This window comes from Sparus aurata, chromosome 22 (assembly GCF_900880675.1).
Source record: "Sparus aurata chromosome 22, fSpaAur1.1, whole genome shotgun sequence".
Classification (NCBI taxonomy): domain Eukaryota; kingdom Metazoa; phylum Chordata; class Actinopteri; order Spariformes; family Sparidae; genus Sparus; species Sparus aurata.
In genome coordinates, this window is record NC_044208.1 from 539,828 (window position 1) to 561,891 (window position 22,064).

The window sequence follows — 22,064 nt, forward strand, 5'->3', positions numbered from 1 at the left end:
GGGCCGCCGACTGAAGGCCACTGGCAGGTGTCGACCGGGCCGCCGACTGAAGGCCACTGGCAGGTGTCGACCGGGCCGCCGACTGAGGGCCACTGGCAGGTGTGGGTGTCAGCCACACCTTTAGCGGTGCAAACCCGGCAAGCGCTGGCTGTGCAGTTGACAATGGAGTTGGGGCTCCATTGCCAGACTTCAAGGAGCCAGGGCGCTGCCGAGAACGTCGCTTTCTTGGTGGAGGCATTTTGTAGGCCAGGCGGGTTCCACAAAAAGGGGACATTTCAGCTGAGGCTGGAGCTGAGGCATGAGCTGGTAGCTTGGCTGTGGCTGTGGCGTGGGTTCGGGCTGGTAGCTTGGCTGTGGCTTGAAAAAAAAGGTTGCTAGCAGCGATTTGACGAGCCCTGCTAGCGGGGTTGGTCATAAAGTCCTGGTACCAGCGAATTACTGCAAAGCCATCAACTGCTGGGTCCAGTTTTGGTCCGTTCATTCTGTCAGGGCGGGGGGTTAAAGGGAAGAACTATGGAAATATAGGAGTTGGACCCAAACGCAGATAATCAGAGGACAAGAGGCAGCAATGAGGGGAACAAAAGGCGAGCTTTAATAAAACTAAAGCTGAAGTACAAAAACCAAAAAGGAGCAAGACCAAAAACGAGACAAAAGCAAAGTAGCAACCAAGAGAGCTAAACAAAGTGCAAACAAAAGGACAAAGTACAAAATCAAAAATGCAGATTGCAAAACTCAAAATCCAACACATACCATGAGACACGAGAGGAGGCAAGGCAGGAACATGGACATGAACAGACACTGGCAGAGACAATGAACGGACAAGGAGTGCAGGGGATTCACAGACTAAATACACAGACTAATGACCAGACAAGGAACAGGTGAGGAGAGAGGAGCCCAGGTGAGGTAACGAGAGGGAGGAGCATGGAGGACAAAACACTGACAGACAGAGGGAGACAGACTGCAACTGGGAAAATACACAGGAGAACTTAAAGGACACATGACACAAGAGGGCATGGAAAATCAAAACATGAGACACAAGACACACAACAACATGAATACAGAGACATAAAACCAGAGTCATGACAATAAAAACATTTATATAAACATTTAATAGTGCTATTTAACACTTATTCCTGTCGCTCTGTTTCGCCGACTACAGGGGGTATGTTCAAAGGCAAAACTGATTCAGCAACGTTTGAAATCAGAACTTTCGGGGCTCGTGACTCGGATCTATTTTTGTTGCTGTGGAGTGATAATGTGGTTTAAAGTTTGTTTAAATATAATGTGGCTTCCTTATGAGATGATGCACCATACAGCTCAATCTATCAGATCAATTAATAACAAACGTTTGTTAGCTAAACGTTGCAGCTAGTGAACATACCCCAAGAGTGGTGGACAGCGCCATAGAATAGTATGAATATGGCGCTGACTGTAGAAAGCAATGAGACAATAGAAATTAATAGGGCCTGTGTCCTCATTTTCCATGTAGCCTGTGAGCTTCATTTTCCTTTTTAATGTGCAAATAAACTCAAACTTTAGCTGTTTTTAAATTAAACAACAATATTTCTATCTTTCTAAATTAAGTGTCCTCAGTGCAGGAATGATGAGGCATGAATGACTATTAATATTATTTATTTTTATGCGACCCATGAAGAGACAATGAATAAACATTCAAAAAAGAGGTGGACAAAGTACACAACTGCATTTAATTGAGTCAAAGCATAGATACATACTGCATACTGTACATCTGGTCAAACTTGCAATGCATTTGCAAAACCTAATGACTCAGACAATCCACTGAATGCACTGACTTCCTTGTAGAACCTATACAATAAAACTGAGGACTTTGTAGCAAAGTTTGTGTGCCGTAAACCAAGCAAACATTTCAAACAATATGAATCTTTCTTCATTTCTTCATTGTGAAGAGATAAAGCCGTAAAGACATGCTTTGGTGAGGAATCTTCATCCAAGTTCGAATCGAACTTTTCAAAAACAAATGCAAGCGCTTGAAACTTGACTGCCAGTGTAGGCGTAGTTAACATAATTTGTGATTCTCTTGTGACAAACAGTTTATTGCCTATTCTTAGAAAAGAAAAGAAAATTCATCCACTGATTTCAAAACAGGCTCAAAGTACCATGAACCTTCATAGACATGTCATGGGGTCAAAAGTACATTCAGGGTCTACAGTAAGTATTCAAGTGAATATACAGAGTTATGGTCCATCCCTGACTGGGATATACAGGGTGTTGGGATTGAACCAGCAAACCAAAACAAATAAACAATAAACATTCGACAAGATCACAGGCAGTGACACTACAGCATTACGCAGAATATCAAATATTTGCTGTAAATACTGTATATGTGACTTTTTTGGATCACCTCTGAATGTGGTCTGAGTGATTTGATCTCAAGATGCATTAAAGACACATTAGGTGGATTCACAGCTGTCTGTACTTAGACCTGTCCACTTGAGATCACATCTATCTATGATCTATTAGAGTATTATAATAATAACAACAACAACAACAACAACAACAACATATAGAAATAAATAGTAATAATAATAATAATACATTTGATTTGTAATGCACTTTTCATGAAAACAAATCTCAAAGTGCCAGACTCAGTTTCAATGGGCATGTCATTAGGAGACATGTTGTCCTCTGGATTCTATTCCCCAACTGCACTGTCCAGTCCCTTTTTTATTTGGGAGAAAAAGAGAAGATAAACAGGAATAAGTTAAACACAAACCTAGAGCACTGCATTTGTCACAGAATAATCAAACAATGTCAACCCATGACAGTATCTATGAGATACAGTAATTTGCTTGTGTACAATCTCATGTCCTTAATTACCTGCATGTCCATGTCCTCCTCATCCGAGTAGCTCTCCACATCACTTGCTAGATCTTGCTCCTCAAACTGCTCTTCTCCCTCTTCAAGGTCCAGTGCAAACCCATTAAGTCCTGCCCTTACTACTTGCAAGTATTTATTTCTCACAGTGATAAGGTGAGACTGCAGCTGAGACCTTCTTCTCTTGAACTCTGCCTGAAGACCTTGTAGCACCGCATTATGTAATAACGCCGAATTATGTAATAATGTAATACATTTTCACTTCATTATGTAATAACGCCGCATTTCGTAGTAATCTGCCACATTTTGTAATAAAATTCTTGAACGCAATATGTAATAAAATTTGCCGCATTATGTAATAAGTTGGTGCATTATGTAATAAAACACCAAATTGGATTTCTTAATTACAAAAAAACATTATACCATCAGAACGACATTGACATTAAGCATACCAGCATGAATCATAAATATAAATTAATTTTAAAAACTAGTAGGATGTTTCGTTTGTCAAATCTAAATCAAATATAACTGAATTTGAGCGGCTGTGGCTCAGTGGGTAGAGCAGGTCATCTAGTGATCGGAAGGTCACCAGTTCGAGTCCCGGCTCCCCCTAGTTGCATGTCAAAGTGTCCTTGAGCAAGATACTGAACCCCAAATTGCTCCTGATGAGCAGTTGCCGCCTTGCATGGCAGCCTCCGTCATCAGTGTGTGCGTGTGTGTGTGTGAATGTTTTGTACAGCGCTTTGAGCTGTCGTTAGACTGGAAAAGTGCTATAAAACTGCAGACCATTTACCATATAAAAATGCAGGCCCTGAATTCACAGAGAATTAGTGATGGGAATGGCAGTTCTTTTTACTGTACAGAAAATTAGTGATGGGAACGTCAGTTCTTTTTACTGTACAGAGAATTAGTGATGGGAACGGCAGTTCTTTTTACTGTACAGAGAATTAGTGATGGGAACGGCAGTTCTTTTTACTGTACTGAATCTCTAGAATCCGTTCAAAAGATTCATTCACCGAATAGTTCAACTCTCCAACTCCCTAAACTGTTAAACAGTCAAACGATCCGCCATTCAGTTCATGATTCAGCCCTGAGGTTCACGTTCACTTACAGAGGGACGGTGCGTTCACGGACTATAGTACACAATCACAAAACATAATGCTACACGGATGTTAGCAACACAGCGCTAATTTTAGCAGTACAGTTACTGAGCGTGAATCAACTCCTCTGCCCTGAGTGAGTGAGTGACACAGCATCACTTTCAGCACAGTACGTGAACGAGAATCACGTCCTCAGCAACGCGAATCATGAGTGAGTAAAAGCGCGACCGTGATTTGCGTCCTGGCGTCCCTCGTTCGCAAACGACCTGCTGAGGACGTGAATCACGCTCGCGCTGTCACTGAATCAGTGTGCAATGAACGACCTGCTGAGAATCACGTTCGCGAACGTGAGTGACTTTTACTGTGCAGTAAAATCACTTAACATGATGCTACACAGATTTTAGCAACACAGCGCTAATTTTAGCAGTACGGTTACTGAACGTAATTCAACTCCTCTGCCCTGAGTGAGTGAGTGAGTGAGTGACACAGCGCCACTTTCAGCACAGTAGGTGAACGAGAATCACGTCCTCAGTGACAGTTCTCTGTGTGCAGTAGGTTCACGAGTCATGAACGAATCACAGCGCGAACGTGAATCACATCCTCACAGTTCTCTGTGTGAGTCGCGGCAGTCCCACTCCCGGCCGGCATGCTCGTGGCTGAGCTCAACTGAACTGAGAAAGGAACGAATCAGTTCATGAAGTGATTCTGTTCACTTCGTTCACTCAAAAGATTTGTTCGTTCGAAAGACACGTACGCGACCGACACAACACTACAGAGAATGTGTTTAAAGCTCATAGAGACAAAAACTGAACCAAATGAGTGTTACTGGCAAGAACATATCGGTTAATTGAAATGACATACACACATGCAATCTGGATTATGATATGCAAATATTATACGTGATAGAAAGCAGACAAAACACGAAAACAAATATCAAACAGAAAAAAACTTTATTCCAGCTCCATTGCAATTACTCCATGCAACATTGATGTCCTTTCTTATAGTGGATAAAACTAAATGACCATCAAAATTAAACCAACTAAAAACAGTGTAAATAATCTTTCGCATCAACATTTTCACTTCATTATGGACCAAAGCTCACACGCTCTCTCTCTCGCTCTCTCTCGCTCTCTCTCTCAATAGACATCAATGTTGCATGGAGTAATTGCAATGGAGCTGGAATAAAGTTTTTTTCTGTTCGATATTTGTTTTCGTGTTTTGGCTGCTTTCTATCACGTATAATACTTGCATATCATAATCCAGATTGCATGCATGTATGTCATTTCAGTGAACCGATATGTTCTTGCCAGTAACACTCATTTAGTGCAGTTTTTGTCTCTATGAGCTTTCAAACACATTCTCTGTGAATTCAGTTATATTTGATTTAGATTTGACAAATGAAACATCCTACTAGTTTTTAAAATGAATTCATATTTATGATTCATGCTGGTATGCTTAATGTCAATGTCGTTCTGATGGTATAATGTTTGTTTGTAATTAAGACATCCAATTTGGTGTTTTATTACGTAATGCACCAACTTATTACATTTTCTTGGTAAAAAAAGTGCAACACCTGCATTTTGTAATAACTGACCCAATATGTAATAACTTATTACATAATGCGACAAAGTTTATTACATATTGCATTCAAGAATTTTATTACAAAATGTGGCAGATTATTACGAAATGCGGCGTTATTACATAATGAAGAGAAAATGTATTACATTATTACATAATGCGGCGTTATTACATAATGCGGCGCTACAGACCTCGAAGTCCTTCTTCAGAGAGGCTGCCGTGGCTACCTTAATAGTAATTAACAAAAAATAAAAAAAATAAAAATTACAAATTACATTTATATTTTTCTTCTTTGAAATACATGTAAGTTTCCTGTATGTTACACACATACATAGATCACATAATATCTTCCAGTGAGATGCATGTGAGATCTGTTTGAGTCCTGAAAACGGCATTAAAAAAATCAGCAAAACAGACAACTTAAATCTTTCTATGGAAGAAAAATACCACTATGGGTAGATGAGTGTGATCTGTTGATGTTTTTATTGTAATGGGTAATGGCTTACCCTCAGTGCTGATGGATAGACCACTCAATGTCTGCTCGCTTCTCTTGAGGAACTCCTAGTGTTGCCTTACTTCTGTAGCAAGGATCATCACCTCCTCCTCAAGTCTTCTTATGTGCATTACCTTGTCAAAAATCTTTTTTTTGGCAAGGAAATCCACACCATCTGGAAATGTAAAAAAAGAAGAAAAGAAAAATGAGGCCAGAGCAAAAAGACTAATAAGCTAAAACATAAATTATTGTATAACAGTTGGCAACCAGTCTCCCAATTCAATACATTTTTTACATGAGAAGAAATAATGTTGCCAAGAATAATGAATCAGGCCATCACCTCTTTTGTCATCCAGACCCTTCTCTAAACTCATTAACATACCATTGAGGGGTAACTGCCAAGGAAATATGTAGCCAGCTTGTACTGTGTTACTGACAGGGCCGATTTGCTCTTGGGGTTGGACCATTGTATCATGTTGAGCCACATATAATAGACACCACATTTAACAGCCTGGCGGGCGGAAGTAGATAAACCCGGTAGAAAGAGTGCCCGCCCGTATGCGACACTCCTTGAAGTACAGCGAATGCACCCGCAAAGAAGCGGGGATAATCTGATTGGTCAACAGTAGCCGGCCTTCTATTGGTTGACAGTGTTGATACACAAGAAAAATCCATGAGCAGAGGAGAGATCCGAGAGCAGAACTTTCCTCAGCGCAAGAAGAAGAGCTGCGCAAGCAGCTATAACCAAGTGCATGCACACAGTTTGAGCACAAGCAGAGCAAATTTAAATGCGAGAGCAGAGTTTTGACAGGTCAACCTTTCATTCTCTTGTCCCTAGTGAGGGAGATGTAAGAGCAGCTGCCTTTGGAGCTGCACTAGGTCAGCCAACCTGTATGGACTTCATATTTGCATATCACTACACAGACAGGTAGAGGTTACTGATACTTGAAATTTAGCGTTAGCTGCAACGTCCTTTCCTGTTCCTAGAAAGAAAAACCTGAATTATTGCAACCTTTTCAGCTATCTAAGTAGACATTGTTATTAGGAAAGACTTGGAGATTCATTGGTCGGATGTTTTACAGCAGAATCATCTGAAAAGAGAATTGAGTTAGGGTTAATGAGGGGTGTGTCAAATAATGCTTTGTTGGTTTGACACAGAATCAGCCACTTCCGATATGGATGTGGTTCTCCATCCGGACCAGCAGGAAGCAAAACTAATGTATTAAGGACTGTACATCATTTCAGAGTGACATGTGACATTGTTAGTAACACCTTTGTTAGTTCTATACTCATGCTTTGATTAAGTGAGTAGTTTTTCCAGGGAACAGCATGCAGTTAGATGACACATGGTTACATCAGCTATGGACATAACTTTTTTTTTTTTTGGAAAAAGCAGCTATTCCAGCCCTGTGGCGTTTTTATTATAGCCTTGTCTGTGGTGAAAAGTTATTTCAACTTATGATCTATCAATTACTATTTGCCAGCATGGGGCTAAGGGTTTTCAACTAAACCACCACACTTCAGAAAGAGATTACTATTCATTCTTTCAATTATTTAATCTTTCCAGGACATCTATGGTTTGAGAGACCTAAACAAAAATGCATCAAGCTTGATCTAAGTCAGTCCATTTAAGTCAGTACAGATTGTCTCTACCTCACAAGTCAGTCAATGTCAGTCTTGGTCAAATGTTTCCCCCATGTGCGAGGTCATACATGAGTATGAGACATTATTAGTTCAACCATGCCCTTGTATAGGAATACCTATACACAACCATTGATAGTGAAAGCAACCCAGAACTGTGAGTCAGGATGCCCAGGAATGCTAGAATATGCATTCGTTAAATCTGTAATTGAAAACCCAGTCTGATAAAATTATCAACATTAGTGTTGCAGCACCCGCTGGATGCTGACCAGCTTCAGGTGTTTTAATAATCTCGACCCCCTTTGATTTCTTTTCAGACAAGATGAGGAAGGCACCGCTGGGACTAGCGATTCAGTGATGGTACCTTGATATATGATAGACTGAACGACAGGAGCAATGACTTCAACAGCTTTAGGGCTGAATGGATGTTTTCTTTTCATAGTCTACAAGTTGATTTTGACTGGACAATAACCAAATTCATATCTTTTATATTACCAAATTAAACTCTTACTTAAAGTGAAACTTCTCGCCAAAAGGCAACCGAGGCTTTATTTGCGATTGAATATGAGTCAAACCTTCGTGTAAAAGCATAATTATGATGAAAGACGCACTTTTAAGATTTACCGTAGTTGGGTTTTCGGGCACGCTATTTTTAGAACACTAAGAAGGCTCGACACAACATGAAACTTACTCTCCTGCCTGTCAGGTTGCACTCAGGGATCGATACTTTTTGTCTGCCATGACTGCGGCACGCCGGAGATGCAGCAGCTAACGTGAGTAGTTCAAAAATCTTCTTTTTCATAAACTCTGTGTACACAAACGATGTTCTCAATGCTCGTGTTCATGAGTAGAGACCCTGGTGATGCTACGAGCAAAGTTTCATGTTGTGTTGAGCCTTCTTAGTGTTCTAAAAATAGCGATTTTGATTCCATCGTATCTCTGCCCCTAGCACTCCCATTCAAAATTAACGTGCCCGAAAACCCAACTACAGTAAATCTTAAAAGTGCGTCTTTCGTTGTAATTATGCTTATACATGAAGGTTTGACTCATATTCAATCGCAAATAAAGCCTTGGTTGCTTTTTGGCGAGAGTTTCACTTTAAAGCCATCAACTATTAAACATTGTTAGAAACAATGCTTAGCAGGGGCGGACTGGGGTTGAAATTCAGCCCGGGAGCTTGGTTTGGAGAGGCCTTTTATCCGATCGCATGACGGATGCAAGTTGAACCATAATTTTAACATGAATACTTTATTTGCACTATAATAACTGCAGGAGAGGATGGGCTTATTGTTTCTGTGTGACTGGAAGTGGAACATCAACATGACATGATCTTAATATAATTCTATGCAAAGACCTATTGCCAACCCAGTCCTGCACACTGCACCTGTACCTGGCACTGTTTTTTGGTGGTTCCTGCTCCACTTTCCTCCTCCTCCTCTTCCTTCTCCTCATCCTCTTCCATCTCCTCCTCCTCCTTCTCCTGTCCCTCCTCATCTCTCTCTTCCTCCTCCTCACTCCTATGACTGGCACTATCCTGTCCCTCTGCATCAACTCCATGACTGACTCTGGCCTTGTAGCTAATAATAACAATAACAGCAACAAAGATAAATGTTATGGCACTTTTGCAAAGAATTCAAAAATCAACAAAAGCGCCAAACACACACACACACTGTAAATGAATTACTCACTTTAATGTATTTTTCTTGAGCTGGTAAAAATGGCTAAATATTAATGTAGAAACAGAACAGGAAAGCAGGATGTATAACGTATATATTCAAATAATATCTTTTTAACTTTGAACACAGACTCTCTCCTGAAATATGTTTTCTTTGCAACAAGGACATTTCTGCGTTTTTCTGGTCAGCCAGTATGGATTTTATTTTTAATTGATCAAAAAGATAAAGGATTTACGCAGGTATGGTGTAACATTGCTGATAGGCTATGAAATCATGATTTCTGTCTTTATGTTTTTGTGGCGTTTATGTTTTGAGCCCTGTCACTATGTGACGGACAATAAAGCTTTTTGATTCTTGAATCATTAGCTAGCAACATCATCACTAAGTTAGCAAACACACATGTCGGTGCTGTGGAACTTCTTCGGAGTAAATGAGACAGATAAAACACAAGCTATCTGCAATCTATGCAACAGGAGCATCTGCAAACAGTTTCAACACGACAATGACGTCATTGATCGGATCGGTGAATTAAGACATTACGGCCAATCTCACAAATCTCACAAAATGCAAAATATCGGCCGATCCGATCGGCGGACAGCCTGGTTCTGTGTGCCTTGAACACATCCAAAAACACAAACTAGAGTTCTCAACGGGCCTGAAATTACAACCCGCCCCGTCTCAGCCCGACATACCGGCACTGGGTCCGCTGCTGGGTCCATATCTTCACTGGCCTGGCGGACTGTAGCCGCGCTGACCTTCACCCCTCCACCACTAAAGCTCTGTTTATATGGCGCATTTGGCTGCATCCTGTTTTAACCGTTTTTTCTTTTTTGCCCTTAAATTTTCTGTTCCACCCATCTCTTTCTCCGTCTTCTTTCTTTTTAACATGTTTACTAATTTGAATTTATCCCGCTCCACTTTCTTTTAATGACTGACTGAGTGGCTGAGCCAATCACATTTCAATAGAGTGGCAAAGTCACGCCCTTCAGTTTCCGGTACATGGGACCTCAGATGCGAATTATTATGAATGGCAGTCAATGGAGAGATAACAAATATTTTCTGGTCCCGTTTGAATTGTGCTATGAATTTCACATATGTTGTTTGTGGTTTTTAAAGATAATTTTCCATGCAAAGATTGCTACAATTTAGCGCGAAGAAGCTTGATAATGTTAGGTTTTGTGTGAGGCCGCTTTGTGAACTACAGCCCTTCGCCGCTCCTGACGCGAATGATGTACGTCACCACCCGCTCTCTGGCGATCTCTCTGCACTACTTCACCGCTTTTTTCCAAGGGGAGGATAACAGCCTAGAAAGAGGCGAACATCATTATAAGTCGGGGCATGTAGAGCTGTAGCTGCATCCATGCCGATGGGGAGATGGTCGGTCTTGTCCACGCGAGTCGCAGGGAGCATCGTTATAAGGTTTCGGTGAGTGATACGTCTTCGCTAGCTAACTAGCTAGCTAATTGCAAGTGCTGTAGTGTAGTGGCTAACTAAAGCTCTCGATAAGAGTCAGCAAAGTTACCAATTTCTTTAGCGTCTGTTATCCCCAGCAGAACATGCAAATACTAATATATCCAAACAAAGTCTGAATCATCTCACATATTTTGCTAGCCAGCTAACTGCCGTAGCTCTAGTAGCTAAATGAAGCTCCCGATATGAGTATGCATCAAATGCCCTCGTCAGTGTGTTATCATTGCTAGTAGTGAGTGGCGTTAGTCCTATTGTATAATCTTGCCTATATGTGTGTTTTGTTTTCCTTTTCCCTTTAGACTCGTGCCAGGACAGTGAAGACATGACCCTCACTGTGAGCTTCAGCATGGTCCCTTCAAGCGGTGTGCCTGAAGATGGCTCTGAGGAGTATTGTTTTCTCACTCTTCTGGAGACGTCAGCAAATATCTCATAAGATGGACATATCATGTGCGACATGTACAAGACACTTTGTTTTGCCAGACTTTTGTCCTACACTGTAATTATATCTTTGCTATTAGGCTTAATATCATAGTTAAGCCATTGAAACATCAGGTAAGATTTTTACAAATGAGTGTGTGTGGTGATAAAATATAAAATCACACTCACAGCCCATACAGTTTATCTGACATAAATATTGAACTTGAGGATTTGAATAAAATCTAAGTTATAAACACTAATGCAGGTAAATGACTGTCATCTTTCACATTGGGAATAAAGTAAGCTCGTATTCTGTTAAAGGCTGTGTCTGATTGTTTTTAAACACAAACATTGTTTTTGACTCAAAGAAACACAGCTCAAGGTCATAACTACAGTCAACTGAATTTATTTGAAATGGTATACAAATCCAAGGCGCTGACTTGCAAGCAGGACACAGAGGAACAGGATATGATGGTGCTGAGGAGAGAAGAATATAGAAAACATAAACTTGTGATAAAAATGGAATTAATGCTCACTTAAACTCACTTAAAAAGCTACACTGTTACATTTTTGGTGTGTAAACGTTCATGTGAGGTCTGATTGGTGCTTAAATAATTAATTGCATTAATGATGCCTTGATGAAAAGTCACAACATATGCACAAGGCACTATCCCACATATTGCGTGTAATTTGATTGACATGGGGTGGTGCATTGTGCACAGTTTGAGGGACTGGGAGACTTGTGGACATGTTCGTGGTTGTTAAGTGCTTAATTTGGTCACTGGTCAGTTGTAGATACTGCTGTGTATGCTGACACTGCTAACTGTGATGCAGTAGAATTAATAAAACACTTGACCTGAAAATTCCTGTGTCCATCAGTCCTGGTTGGGGGCTTTAGCTGTTCCTACAAAAAGAGAGAAAGTGAACAAAGCAGAACATGATTTCATCACGATTTTATTAATTAATTTTTTAAAGACTGATTCAGACACGGTTGCAGTAATCATTTGTGTATGTTATTGGTCTAACTCTAGGCAACAAACAATCCAGGAGAATTTCATGCAAGGCTGGCTGCTGGTCCCCTTTCGACTCTCTCTGATCAGTCTGATTTTGTATTTAAATTTACAAGATTACAAGAGTGGATTAAAAAGTAAATGTTATCATTACATGTTGCTCACTCCACTACCTTCATCACTACTCTGAAGCCAAAGTACTCTTACACAGTCAGATGAAACGTATGGCTATCACAGTATGTGCACCCTTTGGAATTGTGTGGTTTTCTGCACTGATTGGATATAAAAATGTGGATATCTGATTGTCACCAGGAGCACTGGCTTGAGGGTTTTCAATGAAGACAATTTAAAGCGGGACAATTTTTTCTTGCGCTAATAACATGTCACACCGTATGAGCAGTCATGCATAAAACATCTGCACCATCATACCATGCAGAAATCCACACTATTCCAGAAGGTTCACCCTTTTTCTTCCAACTGTGTAAAATAATGATAAGGATAAGGATGTACTGAAACTATGAAAATCAAGGCTAAACTTAATGTTAAAGTACGCCAGTTGTTAGCTGCTAGCTGGGTAGCAGCTAAGTTATCTTTGCTAAATTCGCATATACAAATCTCTTACCGGATCAATTTGAGCCAGCGATACTTCACATCTGAAGGGATCCGAAAGAAACAACAGCCGTGCCTGCTCGAATGAGGACTGGTACAAAACACACCAGCATCTTGAAATAGAGGAACCTTGACTTAGCCACTTGACAGCGGAGGGAAAAGTTCATGACGTGACGTCACATACGCGACATGTAGTCTTTCTCGTCATTTTTTCTCTACAGCCTTTAACTGAACAATTGCACAATAGACTGTCAAACTCTTGATGTGAAAAAATATCATTTAAACCCACAAACAACATTTGTGTAATCCAAGGCATACAACGACTGGGACCAGAAAATAATTACTTTCTGTCCATTCAATCCCATGTATATTTTACGATCCCAGAGGTCCCATGGGGTCCACCGGAAGGGGCGGGACTTCGCCACTCTATAGAAACAAGGATCAGCTCAAGTTGGGAGGGGCTGCTCGTATCCTCCCTTAATATGCTAAATATGAGACTGACCCAGTCTGACGTTCCACTCTGTGCCACCTGCGGCCGTTATATGGGGTAAAAAAACGTTCCGACCACCGGCCGGTTCGGCCTGTAACAGACCGACCGGTGGTCGGGAATACTCTCGAACTTCCCGATGGCCAGCCCGCCCCTGCCACCGGCCCACCAGCCCACCGGCCCACCGGGGAAATCCCTGGTGTCCCCGTATGCCAGTCCGCCCTTGATGCTTAGTCTTTAGCACTCAGTGTTTCTGTGTGCATGTGTGTCTCATCATTATTTGTGTCCAATTGTGCTCTTGTTTATTGCTGTCCAATGCTCTGACCTTCTTAAACATTCTGTACTTACTTTTGCTTTTCAATGACACACCTCATGGGTGACATAGTGCCAAAGTTGACCATCTTCCACCAGATTCCTTCCCCACTTGTCTGCCCTTATTTCAAAGTACCTGTAAAAGAATCAGATAAATTTCCTTATTTCCCCTTTTGTTCCTCATATTGTCAACTGACTCACTGGAACAGATGTGCTTAAACTTCCAATGGACCTATCATTCCCACAAAATTCACAATCACTCTGATCTTCCCATATGAGCGCATGGTTGGATCTCATTACACAGACACTAACCTTTGGTAACTTATTCAGCCAGGTGGTTTGTTTAACACATTCGTCCTGAGCAACACACCCTTGTAGTATACAGGCTGTATACTAGTCACTAAATGTCACCACAAGGTTTATTCCCTTTACTTATTGTTTATATATTCCATCACTCAAACATCCATTTTATTGTAGTGGGGCCTGGGATAGGGTGAAAACAAGGTGTAGGCATCCGTCTACCTGTGACCAATTCATGAGGCGTCATATGCAAATCTCAAAGTTCCCTCAAGCGACATGCCATTAATGCAATTCTACCCAATTTAGACCTGTATGTTGGCAGAGTTTCACAATGCAGTTTTCAACACACCATTCATTTTTCGCAAATGCCTTGGCTTTGAGGAGATGATAAACCGCTCCTAAACGTTGTTGAATTCCCAATTTCTGTAGAATCAAATGTACCATTTTATCCACGAACTCTTCCCATTTATCTGTAAATATGTGATCTGGAAGTCCCCGTTGGCTTATGACCTCCCAACATAAGAACTTGGCAACAGACTGAGCATCCATCTGCTTGGTAGGACAAACCTCAGGCCATTGCAAAAATCTGTATACACCTACTAGCAGGTATCTCTTTTTACCTTCATTTGGTTTTATCATATCAACAAAGTCCCCGCTTAGCTCACACATATTTCTCTTGGAGTCAGAATATAACCAGGAGGGACCATCACCCCTCTCCTAACATTGTTTTTCAGACAGATTGTACATCTACTTATGACATGATCAATTTGTTCAAGCAAATATGGTACCCAAAAACCATACTCTTTTAGGATTTTTCTCTTGACTTCCCCCCTTGCAACATGGGCTTGCCCATTTGCTTCTTGACACCATCATGTGGTACCTCATCCTCTGGGGTTGGCAAATATACAGCAGAATCCACTGTGGTGCACCTCTCTAAATTGACATCCTTCTGATCTTATAGCCTATGGTTGTCTACAAGTCCAGCATGACCCTTCTCTACCATGTTTTATTGAATCATCTCATTATTTACACTAGCAGCCTGATTTGGGTAATCATTGAAAAATAAAAGCTCACTCAACAAATAGTAAAGTGGTCTAGTAGGCAGATTGGAGTAGTAGGCATCGCACACGATTTTCAGCTTCTCTCCCCTGAGTGCAGCTCAGCTTGCTGTTTTTATTTATTTACCCATTGCTGTATTTATTTTATGTACCCAATTACCTTTAATATCTTAGTAGGATCTGGACCTGTAAGAACTTTTTATTGTAAGAACAGCAGTGTCACTATATAGAACTTTTTATATAAGAATTTCGCTGTACAGTGTACAATGACAACAAAGCTCTATCAAAACTATCTATGGGTACTAATAAAGCAACTTAACTTCAACCTGTCGGCTGACAAAGAACTGCGCATGTAGTTCTACTCCCCATGGATGCGGATACATTTAACACAAAACATTGAGAGTAATCTGACAGCGCAAGCGCTGATGTCTCCTGTAATCATTATTTAATTGAAACTTGATATTCAGTGAAACTTGAAATTCCCTGTGTCCCTGAATTATTGTCTTGCCCTGTCCCTGTAAATGCTGTAGCTATTCCTGGGACACCTTGTGTCCCTCTTGTGCCAAAATCTGCAATAATTGACTTAAGTCCTCATGACACATGTCTCTGTGTCAAACATACTGTGAAAGTGCATAACTTTTGGAGGAATCCAAGCAAATAAGGCATGCGGATCAGGCACACATGCTGGAAAGTTAGCCACAACTGCATTCATTGCTGTTAAACCGTACCAAGCGATATCCTTTCCAGGAAACACTGGTGTGTTGCTCCGAGGAGTCTGAGTCATTTTTCAAGACATTTGCTTCTAGCAGTCAAGGGAGTAGGTTTGATTTTTAGATTGGTGGGGACACAAAAGTGCTCCAAGGCAGCACTCCTGAAAGTTGACGTTTTTTTACATTAGCAATCATAATTTCACGACATGCAGATGTTATAGGTTAAGGCAACTAATGAAGGACAGGGAGGCAACTTCGAAGAGTTTGAAAGCCACATGGGTGAAGCATTGCTATTCAGATCATCATCACACTAACATTTGTCACAGTGCTGAATCTCATGACTAACATATCCATCATAAATTTTTACCTCACCTGTGAATTTCCAGCCTCTCTTTCAGTTCCTCCTCCTACATCTCCTCCAGCTTCTCCTCCTCTATCTTCTCCAGCCTCTCTTCCTTCATCTGCTCCAGCCTCTCTTTCTCTACCTCCTCCTGCCTCTCTTCCTCTACCTTCTCTGGCCTCTCCTCCTCCATCTCCTCCAGCCTCTCTTCCTTCATCTGCTCCAGCCTCTCCTTCTCTACCTCCTCCTGCCTCTCTTCCTCTACCTTCTCTGGCCTCTCCTCCTCCATCTCCTCCAGCCTCTCTTCCTCTACCTTCTCTGGCCTCTCCTCCTCCATCTCCTCCAGCCTCTTTGCTGTCTGTCACCTTACAAAAATATGTTGATGCATGACATATGAACAGATACAATAGGGACACAATGATCATAGAGCTTGATGGTACAGTTATTTCCTGAGCAAAAAGGCTTTTACTAAATATTAATATTACTTAATATTAATTAATTATATTTTATAATTATAAAATCACATGATCATCTAGAATGTGAGGTTTTATTGTATTTCCAACACAAAGTTTCTTCATTTGTGTTTTAAAACCGTTGCTCACTTCTACACAAATACATGAAAATAAGAATTAAAAATGACTTTTAAAAAGTGTATCTCTTTGGCATTAAATATTCTCTTTTATTCAATATCTGTATTGTTGAGCCTCTACCTATACACCCTTGAAGTAATTTACACTTTGACACCTAAAGAAGTCTTTTATATCCAGTTTTCTTTTCTTTGACATCCTTCAAATCCTATACAGCACACACGCATGCATACACGTACACGCACGCAAACAGACACAAATACAAATGTAAATGACACCACTGATATTAAAATCCTTCTAGCTGACGTGACCCAGGAAGAACAAATGCTGAACATGTTGACCACTTACACTCGCAGTTGCAGATAACATGCACTGCCTCTCGTTCGGTCCAACTAGCAGAACAACAAGCAGAAGGAGTGACAGCGGGGACAGCCAATCACATGTAAGTTAGCGAGAAACAGGCAACCGATCAGGGAGCAATATTTAGGTAAGAGGCGGGACTTCTAGCAGAGACCGACATTTAAACCTTTGTGTGCCATAATGATTGACTAAACACTACGGACAGCAGTTGTATTGAGAGTGACTACACAGTAGCGGCTGAATATTGGTAGGGATGTGTCCCTAGCATCCCTACCCAATTCTAAGCCCTTGGTAGCAGTCCTTTAGTTTGGGGGTCAATCCCCTGGATTGTTTTTGAACCTTCGTGAGTTCAATGTCAGTGCTGTATTCTGGAACCCGTCGCAACATTTCTTCTTTCAGGCGATCTACATCTGACTTGACACTGAACACTGATTTAGTGGGCGGAGATCATAATTTGTATGAACTTCTAATCTTTACTCTCCCCAAATGGCAGGGTTTTCTTTCACTGGAACAAAAATGGCATCTTCTACAAGCTTCTGTTCATCAGCGTTGGCCATCATCATCAGAGTCACGTGTGGAATGCCCCCTTCAATGTCATATCCTTTGCCAAGGTACTCTTCCTTGTATATTTTCATAGCAGCTCCTTGTGGTCCCACATTTATGCAACCAGAGCTGAGAAGAGCATGTTTTGGCTATTGACTGAACCATTAATCTGAACCCGATTGGGCCGCACACCTCAAGTACCCTGACTCCTCCGCAAGCTTCTCACTCATTTCTTTCGATATCATTAGCTTTTTCTGTCCCTTTTTACCCTTCTTTTGCTCCACCTTAGACGTGGCCACAAGCACCTGTAGTGTTTTAATTACCTCTGGATTACCGTCCAATTCTCACTTTATACTTCAAGCTCTGACTGTTACTATTTAATCCCAAAAAGACAAATGCATATTATTCACAAGATTGTCACCTTCTTCTCTTATAAACAGCAGTGTCACTATATAGAATGGGACTGCTATTGAAAGGGTTTCCAATTTAAAAGCTATCTTTTAAAATTCATATGTCTGAACAAACTAATTTGAACTAACTTTATCGTAATAGAGCTTGTTTTACTTTAAAATGTAAAAAAGAACTTGTCCAGGCAACTTTTATATTTGTAGATTATGCAGATGTCATCTACATGCACACTACTCTTTCAACTTTGAGGACCCTTGCTGCAGGGTATCATTCTGCATTTTGTTTTAGTACAGGTTTAGAACTCATCACTGTGTTCTTTATGACAAAGTTGGATGACCATCTTTATTCGTAAGGAGGAAACAGTACTGAATGATTTTTATCTACATGGCCCTGCTGCATGTTTTACCTGACTATCTTAACATTTTTATCTCATTTAAAACTTGTAATGTGCACGCTTGTTCACAAGAGTCCTTAATTTTAAATATTCCCACGGTAAAAAACGTAATGGGAAAGGCTGCTTTCCAGATCTATCCCCCTCAGAAGTGAAATGACTCACAGCATAATCTTACAATAAATCATCTTATGGTTCAATGTTCGGCTGTCTGAATGTATCGTGATTTATGATCATATTGTGTAATTAACCTTCACTGAAAAATAAAGGATTCATTCATTCATTAAGGGTCCTATCCACCGGCCAGGGTTGATCAGTTTCCGGCCATTACTTTGATATTTCTGCAATCCCTATATTAAGGGGGTTACTTTTCCTAACATAATTTTCAGCATTGTAAAATAATATCCCCTCACGTCTTTATTCATAAACCCTTAAACAATATTAAAGTAAAGATAATATACTCCATCCAAGGGAGACACCTAAATCAAATATAATCGATTAAAGATGTGTTTTCAGAACACCAATTCACTTCTCAAAGAAAATGGAGTAAATTTGCCAACCTCAGAGAAAACCAGTAATGTATCGCCCTAATAAAATCATAACTTTTTTTAACTCGGACGTCTGGGAGGATACAATGAAAGTAGTGACTTAAACGTCCACCAGTACCCACTGAGAACCGATAACTGTCTCTAACATCTGCACCAATCTCCCCACCGTCTACTCCACAACGTTTATCTCCTCCAACAATTATAAAACAATTCCGATATCAAACATTGAATCATCCAAACTTAATTTGAACTATATACTCAGATAATGGAATCACTGTTAACAACCAATGATATTTTATAGTCGGTCAATCAGTTACCAAACTTCACTTGTGATTCTTCCCTGATTAGTACTCAAAAACTTTGTGTGCATGTATTTGTTGTAGCTTTAAACGTATGTGAGTGTATGAGCATGTGTGTTTGCCTGGAAGTGTATGTGTGTGTTTTTATATGCATAGGACTACCTCAATGGGGAAGTATCCGTGTTTGTGTCCGTAAAGGGTTTGTGGATAAAATTGCACTAGCATGACAGATTTAGTGTGGGTCCCAAAGGCGGATGACACTCTCCGGTGTCCGGTGATTGCCGTACGTCTCCCGACCTGGATGTTATATCTTCTTTCTCGGAGTCTCGCGTCCCCGGTGTATAGAAAGAAGAAGATGAACACAAATAAAGACTATTAAGTCGTCCATACTAAGCACACGCCAAAAATGTCACTTCTTTATCATCATCCACGTAATATAAATATTACAGAGATTCGGCTTAACATCATTATTATTTCATAATGCAGATCTGTTTTATTTCAAAGAACTCAAATGTAAAATCAGTAAAGCTGTAAACAGCTATGGTGATTATCTGTATCTAAGTGTGGAAGGAGGAGTAATCAACACGATCCAACACAGGTCGCAGGTCACAGGTCTGCGTCTGCATGTTCACATACCAGCTGCTCAGCCCCTCCTTTTCTCTTCTCCCCTCTCTCTCTGCTCCACGGACACGCACACTCTGAACTCCTCTCAACCGCCGAGAGACAAAGACAGCTGGATAGACTCATTGTCAATCATAAATCAACCCTTTTTATTTGCCAACATTCAAACAGGTAGTTTATTACAACAACTTAGCCTTAAATGAAAGAATATTGACAAGCCCACGGCAACTTTGTCCCTTAATTAATTTCAATTCAAGCATTTGCTCTGAGGAGGTGTTTTTAGAGCAAAATCAATATGTATGATTTGGTTTCAATCTCCGTAGGAAAACATCTGCACTCTACTACATATATGTCCAACTAAACGGCTTTTGGATACTCCAAAATTCCCCAATATATTTAAATACCCAGTTATATACATGCTTTGGTTAAATACTCATCACACTACTCCACTCATACATTTTTAGCTATCTCCTATCTTCAGATCTATAATGGTTTATGTTTTCAAATGTTGCGTCAAATTTCTTTTTACAAACATTTAGGCCTTGAGATATTACTTTTTTTATTTTATTTTTTTCCAACAACATTATTTATTTCAGACATAATAACACACACACAAACATTGGGACTCAAAACTCTTGCCCCAGACCATGGAGAACCCATGATCATCAAACACAACCAAGACTTGACGACAAAACACAACCACAGAGAAAAAAACAAACAACAACAAAAAAAAAACTTGATTACACAACAACAAAATAAATAAATAAAATAAAATAATTAAATACATACAAATAATACACAAGAAAATGAAAGTAAATAAGAGAGGAGGGAATAAGTACAAGACCAACCACACCCTGCTCATATTCACAAGTAAGCATTATGCTGCATAAATTAGATAGTGATCTTTCAACACCAGACCTCATCCTTTCCCAAAGGAGCTACAGAGGGCCACTTATGGGTCCTCCCCAGATGGTCCCACCAAACGAGACAAATCATTGTTTGCAAGAAAATTACTAAAGGGGCCCCAGATGTTATCTAAAATTGGTTGCTTACCCCTGATTGCATACGTAATCTTTTCTAAGGGCAGAGTTGCTGTTAGTTCTGAAAGCCATTTACCTATCCTTGGTCTATTTACCTCTTTCCAAGCAATTGCAATGACTCTTTTTACCAACAGCAGGCCTATATCTAAAAATATTTTATGCTTCTTTCTTATGTTACACTTAGCTGGGTAAATGCCCAAGAGAAAAAGTTTTGGTTCCAACTGCAAATTTATCTCTAAAATTTCCTCAATACACTGTTTCACTTCATTCCAGAATTTCTTTATTTGAGAGCACTGCCACAAACAGTGGAAAATCGTGCCCTTTTCCTTATCACATTTTATACAAACATCCGGTACGACACTGTTGAATTTATTAAGTTTAACTGGAGTTATATACAAGCGCATCAACCAGTTGTACTGCAGAAATCTAAACGTGTGTTCACTTTTTGACTGTGCTTTGGTACACGCCCTCTCCCACTCCTCGATGGAGATATTCTCCTGTAGGTCCTCTCTCCAGGACTCAAGCTTTTTTACTGATGTTTCTGAAGATTCACCAACCAGTTCCTCATATATTTTGGAGATGAAGCCTCTCCCCTGGCAGTCTTTCACCATCATTTCTTCACGTATTGATAGGCTAGGAATAGACAGGGACTGTTTTTGTTGTGTTCCAATAAAATCTCTCAGTTGTAAATATCTAAAGAACTGGCTACGGGCTATGTTGTGTTTGGCAACAATTTCATCAAAAGACATCAGATGTTTATCATCTGGCCTATAAAGATCTCCTATTTTTCCTAACCCCTGTTCTGCCCAAATTTTAAATCCACCCTCACCTCCTCCTGGGGGGAAGAGATCATTTCCCCAAATTGGATTAAATAATGAGAGCGAGTCAGCTACTTTGAGATAATTCTTAACTTGTTGCCACACACTAATCATGTTTTTAGTCATAGGATTCTTGGTATTCTTTTTTAACTTCTTAAAAATTGGCTGAGTACAGATAAGTGGGCAAAGGCAGCTTCAGTGAATAACCTTCCATTTCTCTCCACATTGGCATATTCTCCTCCGCATAGTAGAACATCAGTGTTCTCAGTTGCGCTGCCCAGTAGTACCAAAGTGGGTTTGGGCATTTGAGCCCTCCTCTATCATACGGCAAGTACAACAATGATAGGCGCAGCCTGGGGCGTCTTTTGTTCCAAAGAAACTTGATAAAAAGTGTC

General features: G+C 40.3%; 3 long non-coding RNA genes across 3 annotated transcripts; 1 reads left to right on the plus strand and 2 right to left on the minus strand.

Annotated features, from left to right (window-relative positions):
* Window positions 1-1,683: 1,683 nt before the first annotated feature.
* On the minus strand, window positions 1,684-10,281 carry LOC115574377 (uncharacterized). The gene is made up of 6 exons (XR_003982476.1): window positions 10,034-10,281; window positions 9,056-9,242; window positions 6,038-6,199; window positions 5,723-5,758; window positions 2,857-3,056; window positions 1,684-2,698 (listed from the first exon to the last, which is right to left on the minus strand). It is a non-coding gene; the product is annotated as an uncharacterized LOC115574377 (long non-coding RNA).
* A 59-nt stretch (window positions 10,282-10,340) lies between these two features.
* LOC115573686 (uncharacterized) lies at window positions 10,341-11,548 on the plus strand. The gene is made up of 2 exons (XR_003982326.1): window positions 10,341-10,766; window positions 11,111-11,548. It is a non-coding gene; the product is annotated as an uncharacterized LOC115573686 (long non-coding RNA).
* Window positions 11,549-11,618: 70 nt separating this feature from the next.
* LOC115573687 (uncharacterized) lies at window positions 11,619-13,121 on the minus strand. The gene is made up of 2 exons (XR_003982327.1): window positions 12,861-13,121; window positions 11,619-12,132 (listed from the first exon to the last, which is right to left on the minus strand). It is a non-coding gene; the product is annotated as an uncharacterized LOC115573687 (long non-coding RNA).
* Window positions 13,122-22,064: the final 8,943 nt, after the last annotated feature.